Source organism: Ornithodoros turicata, chromosome 4 (assembly GCF_037126465.1).
Source record: "Ornithodoros turicata isolate Travis chromosome 4, ASM3712646v1, whole genome shotgun sequence".
Classification (NCBI taxonomy): domain Eukaryota; kingdom Metazoa; phylum Arthropoda; class Arachnida; order Ixodida; family Argasidae; genus Ornithodoros; species Ornithodoros turicata.
The window spans coordinates 76,219,910-76,241,995 of record NC_088204.1 but is presented as its reverse complement, the minus strand read 5'-3'; the positions used below and the strand labels follow the sequence as shown (position 1 = coordinate 76,241,995).

The 22,086-nt window shown below is 46.2% G+C and overlaps 1 protein-coding gene across 3 annotated transcripts in view; it reads left to right on the top strand.

Moving 5' to 3' along the window:
- The window catches only part of LOC135391904 (chaoptin-like), a 355,781-nt gene that overhangs the window by 144,591 nt on the left and 189,104 nt on the right, over positions 1-22,086 (top strand). The gene's annotated exons all lie outside the window — the stretch shown is intronic.

The following is a 22,086-nucleotide window of genomic DNA, read 5'->3' as shown; positions in this document are numbered from 1 at the left end:
ATGTGGACAGATGGAGAGAGAACAGCAGGAAGGAGTGGGAGACAGGCGGGTTAGTACGCGTCCTGGGCCGACTTCAGGGGGATGAGTGCCGACATTCGTCTGAAAACTATTGGGAAAACCCAGGGAGAACCTCAGACAGCACAGCAGCCGGTGGTAGGATTCGAACCCACCACCTACCAGTCTTCAGCACGACCTTGGCTATCACCAACGAACGGGACGCCCGGCCATGCCGCTGGTTCCCTATCTACTATAAAACACGCTCTTGAAAAAACGGAATTCACGAACGCCCGCGAACTGTGTTTGTCTCGTTCACTAGATCAAGAGTTCAGCACGCTCATAGCCACAGTTGCTTCGCGGCGCTAACACGAATTTTAAAGGGGGAAAAAAGAGTTCAGCAAGGAAACGCGCAGACCAGAGGGTTAGAAACGCACGAACAAGATGTCTGCAAACTCTCTCCACTAAGTTTACTGTGCAAAAGCAGGATACTTAAAAAGAGCAGGAAACATGGCTCCCAAAATGGTGCTCCTTTTGTGACATGTTTCATGCGTGATGCCATGTTTTTATCGTTGCATTCTTTTTTTTCTTTTTTTTGGAGGGGGGTATGCTTCCTGCTCCCTTTAGGTATCCCGTTTTTTCCACAATGAACTTCATTGATGTCCTGTTCCTGTGTTTCTAACCCACTTGTCCGTGTTCCCCTGCTGAAACTTCAATCGATACGTCTCGTCCATACAGCTTGAATGTGACAGCTTCTTTGATCGTATCGTTGTGCTCGCGTCGCTTACGACAACAGATAAATTAATGACGGTGAAATGGGAAGTCCGCCACATATGTGGTGTGGCCCACTACCCCAAGGCACAAGGGACAGGATGAGACGCGTCCTGATGATGAAGGGATGACGAACGACACTGAATAGGGATCGATAGTCGGCGAGACAAACGCGTTGCATCCAATCTTCTCAAGCCTCCTATAGGTTCTCCGCAACGTGCGCTTGACCGGTAAATGATTGCTCGAGCACGCGCACTATTGTGTCGTCATTTCAACGGAACTCCGGAGGACAGTGGCGGTGTTTTGATGAAACGCGCATCATGTTGCTGCTTTCCATTGTAACACATACCTGGACTGGGCTTTCCGCTCTGCAGATGTTGCATCCATCCGTATCATCTTGCACACCGCGTGTGTTTGCCGCATTGCAGTCGTGCAGGGAAGAAAGAAGTTTGCGTGGAGTTCTTGTGGGATTTCTGTAGGTAGTTTTTAGACAGATTCGAGTGGGACCCAATGATCGGGAGCGGTCTATACGGAAACGATATACGACGAAGCAGAATATCAAATCAGGGATCAGCAGCGTTTGAGTTTGAGTGTCGCGAAAGAAAAGAGGCAGAAATTGAATTCGTACGCCTATGATCAGCAACGTTGAGTTTGAGTTTGAATATGTGTATACAGGGTGTCCCAGAAAACGTGTCATTGAATTATAATAAAAAAACTACGCCACCTAGAACCATGAGGTCAACAGCATTTGTTCTTATTAGGGTTTTGCCACCTCCTAATGTGAATGTGCACATTCTGTGCGACCTCCGTAGAGCATGATGTTCGGCGATTTTTTTCCGATGGGATAGCTCCTGAATATCCCTGTCAATTATTATTAATTTGACTAAATTAGACACGCTCTTCGCATTGGTGGGGTAAAAAAGTGACCTTTACTAGGCAAATTTCCGACTTAAGCTCGCAAAAATTTACATAATTAAACTTACGTTGCACGACATTCACATGAGGAGGTGGCAAAAACCCAGTAAGAACAAATGCCATTGACCGCATGACCTTAGGTGGTGTAGTTTTTTTATTATAATTCAATGACACGTTTTCTGGGACACCCTGTATAAAAAATGGGAAGCAATTGAATTCATCACCTGACGAATTCTGCTACTCCCAGAAACGTGATGGCCAGCAACGTGATGTCATGCCATTTCATAGGAAGAAGGCGATCGGGTTCTCCTATTTCGATCTACTAAAGCTCCCTAGTCTGTTTACACAATAAGGCCGGTTGCTTCGAAACTATAGAACCTGAAGGCAACCGCACTCCGTAGTACCAATGGATCTGTTTTGGCTTAGTTGCACGGCCGAAAAAAATAAAATGAAAGTGTGAAATTGGCTTAAAGCCAATGACATACTGCGTTGAATTAAACCGTCGGTGCCACCACCACCACAACATGGTCTTCACTCCGGGATATCATATCGTCGGCTGGATCTACCTATGACCGGTCTCCCACGAAATATCCAAACAGTGCGCTTCCCAGACCTGTTGCGAATCGGGTCAGCGTCATCATCCGCGCTCGCTGCGAGGCAAGATCAACTCCGTGAATGACGGCAAGCACTCTCGTCAGCCAGGGATCGTTGAGCGCACGTACTAAATGCACTTCCGCGGATATTATGTCAAAGACACCTGCCATTCGGAAAGAACGGTACCCCGAAGGATATTGCGCGCACCTGCGAGGTGTACCTTCTTCGAGTGACGCGTGAGAGCCCGTAATCTTCCTTCGTGAAACGGGGCCGACTTGAAGACGGCATCTATGATGTGCTAGGCTATATAGGTCAAGTCTTCGTTACCTCTTACAGCTGGGATCTTTGAGTTGGAGGATCATCGATCAACCGATCTTCATCACCCTTACCGTGATTTCATCTGCCAGCTACATTCGTGATTTTCACAACAAATCTCTCTCTCTCTGTGACAACTTGGCCAACTTGGTGGCAGGCAGACCGCCCTCTCTATTTATTTATTTATTTATTTATTTAGATAAACGATGCCCCCCCCCCCCCCCCCCCCCAACAAATGTGGGCAAACAACTGCAAGCTGTCCGCACCACTGTCGCCACTACAACGTCGCATTCGCAATGGAGCGTTAAATACGGGGTTCCACGCGCAAAATTAAACCACAGACGGGTCAATGTCCTACCACCGGCTGTGTGCTGTCTGAGGTTTTCCCTGGGTTTTCCGGCAGATTTTTCGGACGAACGTCGGCGCAGTTCATTTGAATGATGGCGCTTGATCACAGTTCCCCCTGAAGTCGACCCAAGGCGCATACTAACCCCCCCCCCCCCCAAAAAAAAAACTCCTTGCTGCTGTGCTCTCTCCACCTGTCCATATCTCTACGCCACTCATAGCCACAGATGCTTCGCGGCACTAACACGGAATAAAAAAAAAGAAAGAAAGAAAAATAACGGATCATGTTGTATCGCGGCGTATACGGTTGGGGGGGGGATATGTTTATTAAGAAAAAGAAAGGAAAGATCAGCCAGATCAAGGTCGGCTTGCTATTCCAAACAAAAAAAATCAAAGAAGGAAAGAAAGGGGACGAAAGAAGGAGAAAAGGGGAAGAAAAGAAAAACAAGAAAGGAAAAGGGAAGAAAAAGGAGAAAAGGAGGAGTAAAGAAAAAGCGTATGCGGCCTCGAATCATCACCTTCCATTATCATTGGCTTCTTATATAGGAGGAGCAAATTTCGTCGCGACAGTGTGCCGGTGACGATAATTTTGTTACTACTAATTTAATTATGTGAAGGTGACAGTATAGGGTGTGACGGTAATAAAATAAAACGCCACGCTTTTCATGGCGGACTCGAACCGGGAGCTCATTATCCCAGCATAGTCGTGACTCTCGCTTTGAAACTAACCTAAAGATGGAACACTTCGAAAAACTCGGCTACGCTGCAGACGTCCTGGTTAGCTGAGGACTGACAGTCGGGTGGAGAACAGCTCGTTTAGGAAACGGTTATTCTAATCATTTGATGAAAGCGATCTATCGAAATTAGGTTGTGCACTTGATTCTCCGAATTGTAGTTGATCGAGAACCAAAAAAAAGAAAAAGAATGCTTTGGCGTTTGTTTATTATTTCTGTATTATCGGCAGAGTGCCAGGATGTTTATTTTGCTCGTTTAATTTTTTGGCACGTGGTCCTACTTTTTTATTTTTTTACTAGGTGTCAGCGAGCTTGAAGAGTACAGGGAGAACTTTGTCCGTGTTTTGTCGCGACTTGATGGATGGTTAACTAGCTTCTTCGTAACACCGAAAGGGAGACGGTGCACCTAGTGAGATTCACCATTTTGACTTCTCTCCCACCCTTTCCCAGTTTCCTTTCCCGTGGCGCCATCTGCATCGCCTTTTATGTTTCGAGCATAGTCGATATTGTTTTTTTTTTTTTTTTGAAACGGGAGCACGCTAACCAGCACTGACGTCACGGCCCGGGGACGCAGGTGCCTTTTTCGCGACCCACTCTTTTCGGGAGTTCCGAGAAATCGGTCCCGTTTTCGGCAGAGCTGCCCTGACGTCACTGAGGGATGACGTACACAATACGTCACATGGTAACCCTCCGGGCGCGAGGCTACGTATGATCGGTACGCCACGGATATCGACCAAAAAAAAGGAAAACAAGAATCCCTTACACGTACAGAGAGCGCGGACTTACGTCGATTTCGCGGAATCACCCTTTAAATAATATAGCAGAAAACGGTCGTCTTTCCCCCTTTCCGTGCTTATTTTCTCGCAGAGGCGAGCTTAATGCATATTTAGGGTTCCGAGTGACCTTGCAAGACCTTGACGTCAAGGTGGATGTTCACCTGCGCAGTGCAGTTGTATGACTTGCCTGCTTCTGCATTGCGTCGTCCGCGGTGCAAAGTGACGTCGGCTGATGACGTCACCTTAGGTGGACCCGCAGTGCTGGCGCGTTTGTGCTCGATTTGCGGACGTTCATTTTCACATGCATTGCGCATTGATTTGCAAATTATTTGCAAGTGTGGAGTGGAAACTTCTGCAGGCATTGTGTTGGATGGTTTATGTCGAACTGAAATTCCGCGGCGCGCGCGCGTTACGATGAAGCCTGGCGTCATCCTCTTCGGCAGGCGCCGCTACACACTTGAATTGTGTGATGGCAGTTGAAGAGAACGAACCAGCAGTGGTATTCGAACCCACACCATCTATGAAAGATTTTTGATTTGAGGCTTTGCAATTTGAGGCTTTGTTTGTATCTGTCCCTTCTATGTTGTTCCAGCCTCAGAACATCAGTTTATCCCTTGTTCCACACCATCTGTTTGCCGATTGCAATTAGTGTGTTGGAGTCACATTGCTGGTGCATCTCTTCGACTATCATCACTCAGTTGAAGTACGACGTTGTGAAGTCTGTGTTGTGTTTGTCTTCGCCTCATATATGCATCCACTACAATGCCTCTACACTCGTTTAAAAAAGACATGGACCTGAAATGCACGGAAACGAAGACTTATACCATTTCCCGAATGCTTGCAAGGCGTAACCAATATGGAAGTCATATAGGAAGGCATATAGGAAGGCAGCAGGTGCTTTTGAGCATCTGCACGCTTTCCATGTACTGGTTTCGTGATGCCTAAAGTGTGGTACTATGAGCACTGCGACAAAAGAGCATGGTTAAAAAGCGAAACCACAACTTTCGAAGCCTAGTTCTATTAGATGCGCCGATACACATATGGGTAAGTAAGTATTATCTGAAAATATACACATATAAGAGAATTGCTTTTACTTGACTTCGTCCCTCGTTTTGCCCATTCCAACCTCATCTTCTGCCATCACCCTTCCAGGCGGGTGCGTATCGTGCTACCGATCTGACCGGTGCTTATTGTGGCTGGATCAAAACATGAAATGAACATGGCCGAGTATTCAATGTCCTCTTAATTATACGCTATATTTCAGGAGTGGCGAAGGTTTGAAATTGTGCGATAATTTGAACTCGCACCATTTGAACTCCTCCGGTAATAAATCACTTTTCCCTAGTTCTACTTTCCTTTGAAACTTCACTTCCTAATTAATTCGTATAATTTACTTTTCTTCGCTTTCTTTTAGCCCCTTGCCGCTATACCGAGCTCGTGCGCACAATTTCGCTGCGGTTTAGCTTTGCCTACCGCTTGCATGGAACAAACTATTATTATCCCATTACTAACTAAACGCGCAATAAACCCGTGGGCTGAGTACACCTTCCCTGTTTCCGCAGAATCCTGTGACGTCCACACGTGCGTCACACTCGGAAGTCCGTGCTCGGGGCAACCGACCGGCACGTCACGATTAGACGGTGCATTGCAGAAGCGCAGAATAAGTTCCACGAATCGGCGTCGGCGTGAGCTCCATTTCGGGTTTATTTTGTTGTTTTTATGCCGGTTCGGTTGATTATCGGGGGGTGACAGTGCGGGTGCTTCGCGGAATCCTGACCTCCGTTTTGTGAGTCTTTCTATTTCCACACGAATAGCGCGCGTCATCACATACTGTGCGCCGGCGAAGTGGATGGGACGACCAGTGAGCTGGATTTAGCGGGAAACAGGTGGGATCGGTGACTTGGCAACACTGGTTTCGGGATCCCGCGTTAGGGTTCCACGGACAGACCGGAGCTTAATCGCTTCATCGTCGTTACGGTCGTTACAAGCTAACGAGTGGCGGGAAATTCAAAAAGGTGGGCACGTGACACATTGCGCGTGACGTGTACCACAGCCTTCACGTATCGCGCGAAGAGCGCAGTGCACGTGTTTTATCACGTGCCCACCTTTTTAAATTTCGCGCCGTCTTTTTCAATTTCCCGCCACTCGTTAGCTTGTAACGACCGTAACGACGATGAAGCGATTAAGCCCCCAGCTGAGACCAGGCTTAAGCCTACTCCAACGAATGTCTTATGGACAACCTCTATTGGTGCAAAGGGAAGCAAAATAGCCTAAGCTCTTTGGCTGCACGTAGAATGTGCGTTCATATTTCCCAAACGTCGCCACACCAGCACTGGGCAGCTGTTTCGGCCTTATTGGGCCATCGTCAGCAGTGCGCAGTTGGGCGGCGTTTGAGCGAGTGGCGTCGGAAGGTATTGGCGCAGTTTTTCATTCGGTGCAGTTTCTTTACACCAACTCGTTGTACCAAGTCGGTAGGTTTGTCGTCTCGCAACCAGGGGCGGATCCAGACCCTCGGTTTGGGGGGCGGGGCGGTTTCTTTGTCGGAGCGCGTAGTGGGGGAGGGGAGAGAGGGAACTTCCATGTGTATAGCAGTGATGACCAGTAGTTAACTACATGTAGTGAAACAACCTGATTGTAGTTAAAAAGTAGTTAACTACTCGCAGAAATGTAGTGGTAACTACTAGTTAAACTACTATTTCGAGTAGTTCACTACAGTAGTTAGGTTACTGGCAGGCGCCAACTACTTCCGATTTTGCCGCAAGCTTTACGGCACGATTGTCCTTCCGATTGATTGATTGATTGATTGATTGATTATTTAAAAGAAAACCAGGGAGAAATTGAACTTGTCTCCTGACTAGTTCTGCTACTCCCAAAACAAAACAACCTTCCTTCCTCAGACTTTTACCTCGAGCTACTTGTTTGATGAGAACGGAGGTGCAGAGCAATTGTGCCGTGCATGTGTACTACATCTTCACGTTTATCGCTGCTTGTGATTCATATTTAGGTGTCCAAGAACACTATAGAATATGGGATTGGTGTTGATGGATAACGTTAAGTAGTTATAGATGTAGTTAAAGAAGTAGTTTTAACTACCGCCACTGAAAAGTAGTTGAACTACTAGTTAAACTACACCATTGCAAAGCAGCTATAGTTAAACTACTGTAGAAGTAGTTAGTGTCATTCACTGGCTGTATAGTGACGTTTGGGGGGGGGGAGCGTCTCCCCCCTTGGATCCGTCAATGTCCGCAACCTATTCTCCAACATGACGGTGTCCGCCGATCGACTCGCCCCGTAGCCCTCGAATTGGCCTCAGTCCCTGGGAAAATTTGCTTTCTTTGCACATTGCTTACGAGACAGTTGCTTGCAGGTTTTTTTGTACTCCCGTAGTAAGTGGTTTCGTAGGGAAAATAAATAAATAGCATAGGGGGCATGGGCGCAGCCGGATAAAGACCAGCGAAACCTCTCCAAATGTTACTGCAGCCTCGTAGTCCTCACAAACCCGAAGCTTTGATTGCGACGCAAGCTATATAGTTTGCATTCAACGACGCTGTACAACAGCGAGTCATGGTCACTGAAATTAATTTCTGCACAACTTTGTTTGCCAGTCTATTGTAAATTGGATGGAAGGGGCCGCCTCGGATCGCAAGGAACCCCTTGGCTCTACGGCCCCCTTGTGTGTGTGTGTGTGTGTTGTTTTTCTTTTTTTAAAGAAATACCAAGTCCGCCTACGCCTGACTTACCTTCCATTCCTCCCTTTCTCTTTTCAATAAACATACCCCCCCCCCCTCCTTGGCTGCTCTCGTTCTTCGCTGCTACCATATATCTATAACGCCTGTGCTCCAACCTGCGTAAATGTCAGGATTTCCAACTTTACCTTGATACTACCTTGGCACGTGTCTGTAGCATTAAAAAAAAAAATGTAGTCTCTTCAAACTGGGTTCTTCGATTCGTCTCGCTTCTATACTACGCGAACATACATGTTTCGTCATATACGCCAGAATTCTGGGGAGAACGTCGAGAACCTGATGAATACTTGATGCGAGTCAGTTCTCGGAGGGGACGCACTTTCATTTCCCTGTCTTGGCCTTCAACTCTGTTTGCCCAACTGGTGTGACGGAACAATGCTGCATCCGCTTTCTAGGTGTCGGATTCCGTTGCAAAATCGTTGCTGTCGACGCATATCGACATTTAGACCCGCACTGTTCGACGGATAATAATAATTTAAAAAATTAAAAAAATCGCGTTGCTAAATAAGAGGAAAAAAGAGAATGATTGACGCAGCCTGCATCCGATTACTTTCAGCCTTTCAGCCTTTCGTCGTCGTCGTCGTCTTTACATAACAGTTATTAACATTCCCGGAAGCCGCCGTTCAGGATACGTTTAAAAACAGGCGGGCAACCTTGTGCTGCGCACGTCACTCAAACGCGTGGCAGTTTTACGACTCGATGGAAAGTAACTCATCCAGACAGTTTGGAAAAATAATTCGAGCCTTCTAAAAATACGGAGAAAAGTAAAAAAAAAAAAAAAAAAGGACAGTCACCCCCTTTTGTAAAACGCTCGAAAATAGAGGTTCTGTTTCCTTGACACCTAGCTCCTCGTAAAAAAAGAAAAAAAAAAAAAAAAAAAAGAAAAAGGGAGACAGACTTAGCAGCTCTTCCGACGCTTCTCACCCGTGGAATGTCTCGCGAAAGCGAGAAATAGGCTTCGCGCGTCAGCGGGCCGAATTCTTTCTCGCGGGAGCATTTCTCTCGGTGGCTCTAACTTTGGAAACGGCTCGCCAGCGAAAATTGAGTACCTGTTTCTGCTTCGCACCTTGCACGCTGGCTACGTCTTCTCAGAGTGACGTTTCACTTCCCCTCTGCGAATAGCGTGATACTAATTGCTCCTCCTCTCCTCAGTCTGCACAACAGTCGGCAGAAGAGTCGGATTCTCAGAAACAGAAACTGCGTTCGCGAGCTAAATCAGAACCGCGCTCGCGCAGCAGACGACTGTTCGCTTGGTGTTTTCTTTTGAAAGCAGACGACAGTTTTTGGCACGTCATGCTGATTGGAATCGCAGACGCCTTTTCTTTTCTTTCTGTTCTGGTTTCGGTTTTTGGAAGCCGGCCTCGACCCTGAATAAATGTAAGCAAACCAGATGTTTCTTTTCTGTTTCTCCCGCGGTTTGCTGCAGTTGCGTGACGTCATAATATGACGTGTCGGGTGACGTCGCGAAATTGGGCGGGTGGCGTGAGCGCGGCCAATCTTTTCGGAGAAATTGGGGTTCCGTTTTTGGTGCGTCGCTCGGTATTTTCGTTCGGAGAACATCGATTAGAATACGTGTTCTCTCGCAGCGCAGGTGGTAGTCGAGAGAATGAAATATTGGAGACGTATAAGGGTAACAAAGCTCCCTGACGTGTTATGGGTGCGCTGTCGACATTAACGTTTGGCACGTCCGATGGCGTGTGTCGGATATTAAAGTACCGCCACCCATACGGGAGGCGTTCACTGTCTCTGAGCGGGGTCGATGGAGCTAGCCAATGATCCGGGAAAAGGTTAAAGGTCAATGGTTGGCCCAGTGGCAATGAAAGCGCGCCAGACTTTCCTTCCCGAGAAGCGAGGGTGGGGTTTCTCTTGCAAGATATGTCGGTAATTTAGCCTCGAGGAACACGAATACGAGGTTAATTCGCTGCGTTGCTGCTTTTGGTATTTGCGAAGCAAATGGGCGTTTTTTTTGTTTTTTTTTAATACGCGATTTACGTGCTAATGTATTAGGCAGGGATTCATCCTTACCGAGCTTAGTGCGATGCTAAGAAATTGTTATTAATTAGGGGTGGACTGATGAGCAGTTAATAGTAGTACCGTTTCTGTGGGACGTTTCAGTGTGTTTCATCGAAAGAATAGGCTATGCATTTAGCGATGTAACAAAATCTCCGTTACTTGTTAACAATGTTGCGTTTCATTACTATTGTTTATTCGGTATTCGTAAACCAAAAATAGCGAGATGTTACGCGTGGAAGATATGGTGAACACAGGGTGTCGCAGCGGGCAGCCTTTTGCATGCTTCAACACATATACTATGTGTTGACTGCTGGGAGCATCGTAATCACATTCACAAGGGCGGTAATAGTGTAAATAATCACAACCAATTTTTCAGTCGAATTTTGCCTGATATGTGTACATACGAATGGTAGATTGTACATACTTTTAGCAGTGTGACCATTCTTGTAACGACAGTTCACACGCAGAACATCTACGTTGTTATGGTGTTAGTTACAAGCAAAGTGTAACCTGAGAAGTAACTTGCGTACTTAGATAATTATGTTAAATAAAATATTCTAATCAGATATGCGAGATAGGTGTCTTAGTACCGCGAACCGCAAAAGTCACTATATAAACCGCGAACAGACGTTGGCAGGAGGAAGAATTGGGAAACTTGGGCGATTAGTACGCCGACTTCACGGGCGCCGACTGCACGGGGTACCGTGCCGACGTTCGTCTGGAAAGACTGTCGGAAAACGCAAGGAAAACCTCAGACATCAGAGCCACGGGCGATGTCGCACCGTCTGGCAACGTAGCGTTGAAAGCAGAAATATCCGAGTCGGTGTGCGCCTTGTGTTGGCTCGTTCTCAAGGATCCGACACCTAGAGGTAGCGAGAGAAGACGTACGAAGGGTACGAAGAAAATGGTGCATTTTGAGACCGCAGCGGGTGATGCTCACTCGTGTAACGGTGACTGAGGGTGAGCAGAAAAGGAAACAAGCGCACACACTATAGCTAGGGCCTGACTTTTTCGGGTTTTATTTTTGGCCAAATTCGGGGCGTAAATATCGGGTGATATTTTTCATTTGAAAATTCGGGTTAAATCCCGTTACGGCATACTCTGTCATCAGAAATTCGGGGGATTTTTTTTTGTTTAATAAAAATTTGTCTTATCATGGAACTAATGTTTATCAATGTTATCAAACTTTATTTTAATGCACGCTTACGAGTGTGCCACGCGACCCGGATGTTTTCGGGTAGATTCGGGTTAAACCCGAATTTTACAGATTTCGTTCGGGGGGTAAATATCGGGCGGATACGGGTTTAACCCTAAAAAGTCAGGCCCTATCTATAGCCCACGTTTTTTTTTCGTTTTTTTTAATGGCTCGTTAGCGCCGCGAAGCAACCGTGGCTTTAAGCGGCGTACAGACGTGGACAGATGAAGAGAGGGACAGGGGGGTTAGTATGCGTCCTGGGCCGACTTCAGGGGGAACTGTGCCGACATTCGTCTGGAAGGTCTTCGGAAAACGCCGGGGAAAACCTCAGACAGCACAGCCTGTGGACCAGCTCGTCGGTGGCAGCCAACGTCGTGCTGAAGGTCTGTCTGAGGTTTTCCCTGGGTTTTCCGGAGACTTTCCAGACGAATATCGGCACCGTTCCTCATGAAGCCGGCCCAGGACGCATACTATAACCCTCCTGTCTCCCGCTCCTTCCTGCTGTGCTCTCTCCATCTGTCCACGTCTGAACGCCGCGCAGCTCACAGCTACAGTTGCTCCGCGACGCTAACCTGCCATTAAAAAAAAAAAAACATCCGGTGGTAGGATTCGAACCCACCCTTTCCCAGTCCTCAGCCATGCCGCAGGTACTGGCCTATATGCGTGAGAGTCTTCGCGAGACGGCGGAGATTTCTGGGTAGATGACACGACAGATTACCGCGGAGATACTGAGAAATGGAATGGAACGGATAAAGGCGAGCGCCACCAAGAATCCGCGTAAGGTCGTTCTTGTATGGTGTATAGCAAGGCCACGCAAGGCCGTTCGCTAAAGCCAGAAGCGTGTGTGTGTGCGTGAAATAGGATATTGTAGACTCAGTCCCCGAGCCTTTTCTCGGTAAAGGACCTTGGGAACTCTTTTTCGACGGTGGAATGCGATGGTCGCGCTCTGCCAGTCTGGCATGCTGGAAAATGATTACGTTGACGCCGCTCTGACCTCCAGATAAGGCGTTGATCAAATGGGAGAACAAGGGGAGGAGGGGGCGTTCTGACGAAATTGAGTGGGGTTTCAAATTCACGCTCTAACTTGCACCGAGGGCTGCTCTTGTTTTCTTTTTCGTCACGTCTGTCTGTATGTCTTCTGTTTTGCGCTGTGTACGGTTCGTTGACGTGTGCTGTGTGTCCGAATCGTTTGCAGGAACGCCGAAGTATCATAAAGCCAAAAGGCCCAACTATCATGACGCCGAACTGTCAGAAGGCCGAAAAATCATGAGGTCGAGCAATCAGAAGGCCGAAAATCAGAACATCGAACAATCGGTAGGCCCAAAAATAAAAAAAGTCCAAAGAGACGGAAGACCAGCTGATTGATTGATTGAAAGAAAGAAAAAAATGGGGATTACCAGCTAGTGGCAACAAAGGCAGTGGTTTATCCAGAATCCCAAGCACGGAGGGGTGTTGGAAATTTTTTTTTTTTTTTTGGGGGGGGGGGTCATTATTATAGTAACGTCAATACAGCTGAACATATCAGTACCGACATGTGTCTAAAGCGGAAATCGTAGCCCCCCCCCCCCCCTGTAGGGGGTACACAGGTGAAAAAGTTAGGGGGAGTCACTGAACATTTGGGGCGGGGGGGTGTAGGGGGGCCTGGATAAATCACTGCCTATAGCGTGAGCACTCCAGTGAGTGACCACTGAAGGGGATTGTTCTTTTCATAAGCTAATGAAAAGTTTTGCGGCTCTTGTATTAGAAATCAAATAATTGGAATTCTTAGCATTTGGTGCTCGGAAATTGACTGGAAAAGAACCAAAAAAGAAACAATAGTCTATAACATGTTTACGAGGAAAAGAAAGTGTCTGGTTGATGAATGCCAGTGAATGATTGGTATCACCCACTGAATGAGTCGTAGAAGAGATGATGTTCCACGTACATGATTGCCACCGTCTACAATAAACACATAACAGTAACACAATGGTTCATATGTCTGCTTTCCCCCCTAAGTGATCGAAAGAACGTTATTGACGCGAAGTTCGGTGAAATCATTCATTTGGTGTATTAATTCCCAACATGTCTAACCTGTACTCAATTTGTAGAGCTAATTTATTATGATTATTTTATGTTTTTATCGCCGCTCCAATAACAGTTTTCATAACTTGAGTTTCCTTATTGTTCGGCCTTTCGATAATTCGGTTTTCTGAATTTTCGACCTTCTGATTTTTCGTTGTTTTGATTTTTCGGCCTTTTGAGTTTCGGTCTTACGAGTGCCACCTGGCTTGTGCAATATACACGCAGATGCGTTTCGGGGTCCTTAGAAAGCAGAAAATGTTTCCCGTTAACTGTTTTCACGATAACTTTGATATTTGACAGTCTATTGCCGATTTAATTGAACGGTGTGATAAAGGAACAGTGTGAAATAAAATACGATTCGATGAAACTGAGTTCGATGAAACGTCCATTTTTCGACGCAATGGCGTACGATGACAATTTCACAGAACCACCCACAGACATGGAAAACTCGTGAAACTATGAGATTAATTTGTGACATTTGATTTTTTTTAAACGCGGCGTATATATCATCTTACGAATAGCAAATCGAGCATTCTTCTTGTTTTAAGACCGTGAATTTCGCAACTGGGAATGTTGAAGTAATCTTATATCGCGTACGAACATTCTCTCGATCAAGAGATGTGGTAATCCAGAAGATGTGGGTTCGATCCCTACAGCTGGCTAACCTTTTCAGTGACTTTCATCATTCTCTCGATGTTGCAACATATACTGGGACCAGAGAGTATAGCTGATCGTCCTTTTTTGAGTTTTCTCTCGGGTTCCCCGTCTTTATACGCGCAAACCTCGCTACGTGTATTTCGTGCGACCCTGAAAGGCGATTCTTGGGATCGTGGGTTCTTTGACCGCCGTCATATATGCACGGGGACATCTTTATGTTTCCACGCCAACGCGGGCAACTCTTGAAATTCATTCTCCCACTCTTGTCCATGCACTCTTCCATCGCGCAGCCCATTAGCGACGTGCATACGTCAGCTTCATTCATTGCAGTTCCCCTTGCCAACAGTGCGTCCTCTTATCTTCACTTACTTTTTTCGTTTTACTCGTTTTTATTTGCTCTTTCTTCCGTTGCGGGATGATTGGCAGTGAGTGACACGCGTCAGTGAAGACGACGCTAACGCGAAAAAATGTATCCCGTGAGTGTCAGCCACGCTCCTCGCTGGTGACTATATGTACTCTTTCTGCGTGTGTGCGGAAGACGGGTAATCCCTGCCATGTAGGGTGAATGAATGATGATGATGATAATGATGATGAATGGTGGAAGTAGAGTCTCTCTGCATTCAGCTAATTATCCGGAGGGATGCAGCCATTACAGAACACATGGTTCTTTGACTGCAATTTCAGAGTTCTCAGCGAAATTCATACGTTATCACTATATTAAAAAAATCGTTTTTTTTTATTATTTTTATTTTTTGTTTGTTTGTTTGTGATGTCGCTTTTTTTTTTTTTTTGGCTCCTCTGGCTGCTTGGAGGCCGCAGGCCACTTAGAGGGGCCTCTACCGTAGCCTATGGGGCTATGGCTCAGGACACACAAAGTGATCGAAATCCTTGTTGCAAAATAAACTAGTGTGAATAAATGTTATCTGACTATAAAATGCACAGTCGCGTGCGGGAAACTGCCAATGGAGAACTGCGACTAACCTGGATATAAAAATGCGAACACCGAACTGACTAACCTGATAATAAACTAACCGACATGCTGCGCGCTCCGTCGTCCCTGCGGAGATCGGGGATTTCGCGACTGGGAATATCGAGGTCCTCCCCTGCAGCTTCATGCTAAAGACTGGCAGGATCGAATACCGTCACCAGCTGTTCTATCTGCGGTTCCGCCTGGCCTGGGTTTTCTAGAGATATATCCTGACAGATGTCGCCGAAGTTGGCCCAAGACGCATACTAAACCCTCCTCTCTCACGTTGATGTATACTTGCTTTTCTTTTTCTCTTTATTATTTTTTAAGGAATAGCAAGCCGGACCTTTGCCTGGCTAACCTTTCCTTGTTCTCCTTTTCTTTTTTAAATAAATATATTCCCTCTCTTTCACTCCTTCATGGTTTCCCCTTGCCATGTACTGTACACAGGTAAATCAATCAATCAGTTAATAAACAGCCAGTTCATCCTTCTGTGTTCCACTGCCTTAGGCTTGTTGTTAAAGGGTTAATAAATCGTTTCTGTTAATTCCTGAATGATAATTTTCGGAGATACTGGTTCTCACGACGGCAGTTATTATTATGTATATGTTTAGGGCCCGACTTCTCTGTGTTAAATGCGTTTGCCGGATTGAGGGAGGGAAAATAGGGTGCTATTCTAACATTCGGGTGTCATCGGGTTATTTCTTTTTCTTCTTTGTGTCCAGCAATGCAGCTCGCAGTTAAAGGTGCATATATTGGCCACACGTGCAGCGAATTATAGTCACACGCCTTCATATATATATATATACACACAAAGGGAAAATAGCCGAGGCTCTGTAGCTGCACGTTGAGCATATGTTTACAGTTTGACCGTGCACTCCCAGCTCCCTCGGCTGGGAGTGCACGGTCAAACTGTAAACATATATATATATATACAGTCAAACTCCTTTATAGCGAACACCTTTTTAACGAAAATACCACTACAGCGAATTTTTTTACAGTCCCGTTGGAGCCCTATAGGTCCAATAATGGACATCCTTTTTAACGAAAATACCTTTACTGCGAATTTTTTTCGCTGTCCCCTGAGTTTCGTTGTAAAGGAGACCAGCTAGTCCAGCTAGTGTATATATCTCCCTCATTATAATTCACTGGCTTGCACTGTAGCATCGAGGAGTGCTCAGTCACCCTCCCAGGTGTGTATCGCTCGCTGAGCGACCCCTGGTTTGCCAATTGCGAACGATGCGCAGCTACCCAGAGCTGACGAGCCGCAAACACGGCGAAACACGTGTCCTCTGGTGCTGTCGCATCGTTCCATGAGTATCTATATATATATACATTCAATCAATCGATAGTCACAAGCACCACATGTTGTAACAGAATAGAATAGAAGTAGAAAAGAAAAAGGAAACGTAGGTCGCACTGGTGCGACCAGCTGTTCCGGGACGCTTGACGTGTGAAAGCACTGAATGATTTAAACGATTATCTCAGCACACATGTGTTAACATCAAATGTGCTTTCCAGACGTTATTGTTGCACTCAAATAATATTTACAGAAGACACACGCGTCCAGATTGCTACTAAATAGTGAACGTGATACGCTATATATGGAAATCAGGGAGGAATCGGGTTTCGTCCCCCGAAAAGGTCAGACCCTATAAGCATATTTCGCGCGTCCGTGGTATAAGCTTAGCGAGCGAGAGTTGATGTTTTGTGACGCATCAGTTACAATAATCGCGAGCAGTCGGGATGAACACGAAAAGCAAGTTACGACTTCCTTCAGCAGCACACATTGCACTACAACATAGCTTAGGCTTCAGGCACGCTGCCTGGTGTCCTGACTGTCGAAAAAAAAAAAAAAAAAAAACAAAGATGACCGGTGCTTAAGGCGTCAAGATGTCAGAGTTCGCCCTGGGCAGGATAAAGCTGAAGCCCCCCCCACCCGTTCCTGATGTGCGCATTCTAATAACATCAGGTAGCAATGCAAACGAAATTCTTGCTGATGAACTTTTTACGTGTGTTCCGCATATTGAGCTATCTACACACAAAGGGCAATTTGTTAGGTTGCGTAAATGCAAGGTGGAGATGCTGCAACCGTTAGTGCCTTATACGATACACATGTGTGGCAACCGCCTGCGGTTTTCGACACTTACTACGCTGCCAGCGTGCTGGCTTCGTTTAGGTAGTTTAGGTCGTTTCAGGTAGCGTTTTTATTAAACGTCCGCAGTGGACAAATAATGATAAACTTGCACGTAAATTGTTCACTGTGCATGTGCAATTGTGCGCGTTCGTATAAGTCTAGATTGTGTCTTTGCTTCCAAAATTGCACTGCTTGTGCCTTTTAGCGACCTGATCTACTAATATAATTTCCACAGATAGTGCTAGCCTAAATGAGTTTACGAATCAATCTCATTAACCAATAAAACGTGTGTCGGTGGTTTAAGTTACAAAATTGTCGACCAGAGCCGTCTGATGTATATGTAATTCGCAAAAATGGAAACATCGGGGCTTTCTACTTTAAACCACCGGCTCATCTTCATTAATTAATGCGATTAATTTCGTAAGCTCAATAAGGCTATAGCGCTGGATGTTCAAATTATATTAGATATGCGTATATAGCCGATGTTGCAGACATATAGTGTATAGTTTTGGAAATAAAACACACCTTTGATTTATGGAAATGTTGGTCAGTTTCTCGAGACGTCCGTTATATAATGTGTGTTATAAAAAAATGACCTCTTTGGTCGAATTACCGCGCAACCGTGTTTGAATACCACTCATACCAGCTCGCGTGGCTCAGTGGTTAGCGTGCTGGCCGTACCACGTCGAGACTGGGAGGTACCCGGGTTCGAATCCCGTTAAGGGCTGTGCTGTCTGGGGTTTTTCCCGTGCTTTCCTCAGACGCTTTCAGACATATGTCGGCACAGTTTCCTTTTAGAAGTCGGCCCAGGACGCACATTCCCCCAGGGCGTCAGTCGTGACGTTGCCCACATCTGTGAGGCGGACAATTAACGGCGAGTCCTTTCACGAGCACCACCAATACCACTCGTGCGACAACAGGTTATAAATCAGGACCTTGATCAAGGAGCATATAACAATATCGTTGTTCAGTTACACCAGTTCATCGTGCAAGAGCACCGCAGGGCAATGCGAACAAATTTCATGTTAAATAAGTACTTTTGATTTGTCAAAATACTCTCGGTCTACCCGAATTGTGACGGGCGAATAATTAAGTGCGGATAGATGTACACAGCATTGTTTTCTGTAGCTCTGGCAGACGACGTATACAGGATATGAAGAAAGCGCTTGTGGAAGAAAGAAAAACCGAAAACCGCTTGGAACCCAATTTCAAGAGTTCACTCTCTCTTCGACCTGAGGTTTTCCCTGGGTTTTCCGAAGACTTTCGAGACGAATGTCGGCACAGTTCCCCCTGAAGTCGGCCCAGGACGCACATTAACCTCCCCCTGTCCCCCGCTCCTTCCTGCTGTTCTCTCTCCATCTGTCCACGTCGGTACGCCGCTCATAGCCGCAGTTGCTTCGCGGCGCTGACACGGAATTAAAAAAAAAAAGAATTTCTTCGACCTGGCAGATGGCGCACTGCACCACCCTTTCGGAGCGCAACAGATAAATATGTTCATTTTTACCCGTTTGCACTTTGTAGCTCATTTTGCGGCATCCACGCAGCCTGCAGATACATCCTAGAGAAAATCGAAAAAAAAAATAATACCGGTTCAACTGCTTGGTTACCGGTAACCGCAAATATTGTAACGGCGAATCCCGTAACCGAACCGATATTCGTTTCGGTTTCAGTCCCTGGTTCCTGCGCCCTCCGCTGCAGCCACGTCATTGAACGAGCGGCGTGAAACTGACCTATTCTATGAACGTTGCTGCAGACTGTGCGGGTGGCCGGAAGAAAACAAGAGCGTGACGCAATCTCTGTTGACCACCTGGTTGGCGGAAAGATGCGCGGCATGCCGCTAAAGCGGAACGCGGAGGCAGCTTCTTCCGCTCCGCATATGCGTTACCGCGCGTTTCTGCCGCGTGTGGGTACGCGGCCTAAACGCAAACTTAAGTATGATATTTATTTCGACGCAGCAAGACATGTACAACGCAGTGTGTCATTCACTGCTTCACTTTCTATTACTTCCTTATTTCCCGCAGTATTGTCCGCCCCCCCCTCCCCTTAGAGAATGCGCAAGGGGGCGGCCGCCCCTTTCGCCCTTCCATCGGAACGGACCTGCCTGGTTTGAATTTTTTTTTTTTTTTTCAGCCTGAAGTGTGGAATATCCGCCGGCGCTGACGTAACACTTAATTCCGGATAATCCTTTTGATTTGGGCGAAAGAGGATTAGGAACCTTCGTTCTTTTTCAAATTACTTCTCAGAAGGAGGAGGGAAAATGCGGCTCAGATTTAAATGAACCGGGTGATGGACTTCCGTGAAAGGATCTTATCGCCTTTTGTTTCTACTGTGTGTGGGGTGCTCCGTTCACTATAATAGTGTTGCAATATTCCAAGAACGTCTTCGGCGAAAATCCACTAATGGCAGCCTCACAGTGTTTACTGATGGGAAGTACTCGATAATCACTTCAATTACTGAGTACATATCTGGGCACTTGTATTGCATTGTGCGCACATTCCAAATTGTGCGCGTTGTACTTTGGTCCTGTACCTTTCCCTCACGTTTCACAACAGGCAATGCAAGGAATGAGATACGAAGAAATATTTTTCCTACCTGGAAGAGGACGTTGAAAGAAAGCAAGGTCTCCCTCCTACCTTCCCTTTTTTTTTTTTTCGTCGTGAAACCTTGCCGTCTAGCTCGCTTGTTTCCTCACCATTCTTTCCGCAGGTTGTGTGGTTATTCGTAGAGTATATATAGGAAAGGTCAGTCAAACGCGAGGTCGGCTTTCCATTCCATTTGTTTTCCCTGGAAGGGCAAAGAAAACGACCTCGAGCCTCCGTATTTCCTGAGCGGTCAGGATTGTTCATCGTTTCGCGTTTTCCGTTTTCTCGTGAGGTCAGTGTCAAATTGAGTACGGGGAAGAGAGAAACTGATGTTCTGAGGCTGGAACAAATAGAAGGGACAGATACAAACAGCCTCAAATTGCCTGGCTAACCTTTTGGGTGACTTTCATCTTTCACTGAGTATGGGGACCCGAAGAAATGCAGACTTAAGAACTTACCATGGAGAGCTTGTCACAAAAATGCTACTCGCGTAATAACGGTAGACTTTGTTGCATACGTCGTGGCGTGATATTAGCGAAATTATTAGTAGGATATAACTGTACAACGTAATTCGATGCTTGTTATTACTCGTTTCTCATTATCTATTATTTTGCAACACTCGATGTGAGGACAAACTAAAAAAGGAAACTTGATTTCTCTCTCTCTTGCAATGCGTTTTGCCACGATATCATCGTTGTACATTACCTATATAGTGTGACTAGAAAGTCACGTGACCGTGTGGGGCCACGGTCGTTGCAGTGCGACCTCTTTTCTATCACCTCCTCCTCGCAGTCGCTCGGCGGAAACAATTCCCTCCCTTTTTAACGGTGGTTCGGGGAACTGCGATGACGGCGGCGTTATTTAGGCCAGCTCTCCATTGTCGCTCGACGTATTTCCTCCTCCTCTCTCCTATGGGGGATTAATGACGACCCCAGCATTTTTATATGTCATTGTTCTTAATAGCGGCCTCGCATCCTTCCAGAGAGATGTCCTCTCTGTCATCCGTAAGCGCGGTATAGAGGCAAGTGTTGCCCGGCAGGTACCTCCGAGCCGTCTGAAAAAGTGTCTTTTATTTATTTATTTATTTTTGTGTGTGTGTGTGGGGGGGGGGGGGGGAATGCGAGCCTTTTTTAAGTAAAAGAGAACAATGAAAGGGGTTGCGACATTTCGCTATTTTTGTTTCGTCACGTCATAAACCCAGTGATTCATCCGGACTCCTGTACCCCCCCCCCCAAAAAAAACAAAAAAAAAACAAAAAAAAAACAACAACAGAAAATAAAACATTGATTTTGCATTGCTATAGCAAAATTGGTTGCTATTACAGATTTGGAAACATGTCGGTATACCACGTTAAGCCGTTATGACGTCACTGTAATAATGACCCCCCCCCCCCCCCTGGATAAACCGCTGCACACTCCCTTCGATCACCGCGTGGCCTATCGCTTGTGCCAGGCCAGTTGCTTACGCATCCCAACAGAGACACCCTACACATAATCAACAATCCGATTATTATTATTATTATTATTATCTCCTTATCATTCCACGTAGTTAAGAGACAAAGGGTAATTTTAAGCGCTAATCCCGGACTCGTGTTTACTGCGGACCGAGTGAGCCGCGTTTTCCCCGTAAAATCCCTTCATCGTTCTTTTCGCGTGACGTGCCTAATACTCCGTTCTATCGTGTCTTCCTTATCTTCCACAATAAATGGGGGCTATCCCCGACACTTATCGCTAAATCGAGGTAGCGAAGCCGCCGTAAACTAATTAAATCGATACCGAGGAACCGAGGCTGAAAGGTGCTTTCACAGCGTGTTGTTTGTCCGGCCGTATAATTGCGTCCATTATTAGCGGTGGCAAGGTGTCTTCAGAGTTTGTTTCAAGGTCGTTGCATTTGCCGCATTAGAGGAAAGCCAGGCCACGTTAATTTCTTGCTCGCACGAACGCATCTTTTTTTTAGATATTATTCGTGTAATAATTACTTTTTCATTGCCTACCGGTTGTTTTTTTACATCTTTGGTGCATCAACCAGGGTGTTATAAAAAATGAAAAAATAAATACACCTCTGGCTTTAGGCTTTCTTGTGAGAAATTCGTTTTTTACACTTTCTGTGTGTGCAAATAAATTCCCCGACATTCAGAACTGCCCTTTTTTTTCTTTCCACCTTTCCACTACAGAGGGAGAGTTTTCAATCTGCCGGAGGGGATAGGACACAATGCCACCCCCCCCCCCCCCCCCCGGCTCAAACAGCTAAGGCTAGGACGTACTTTGCCCCCAACTTCATACCA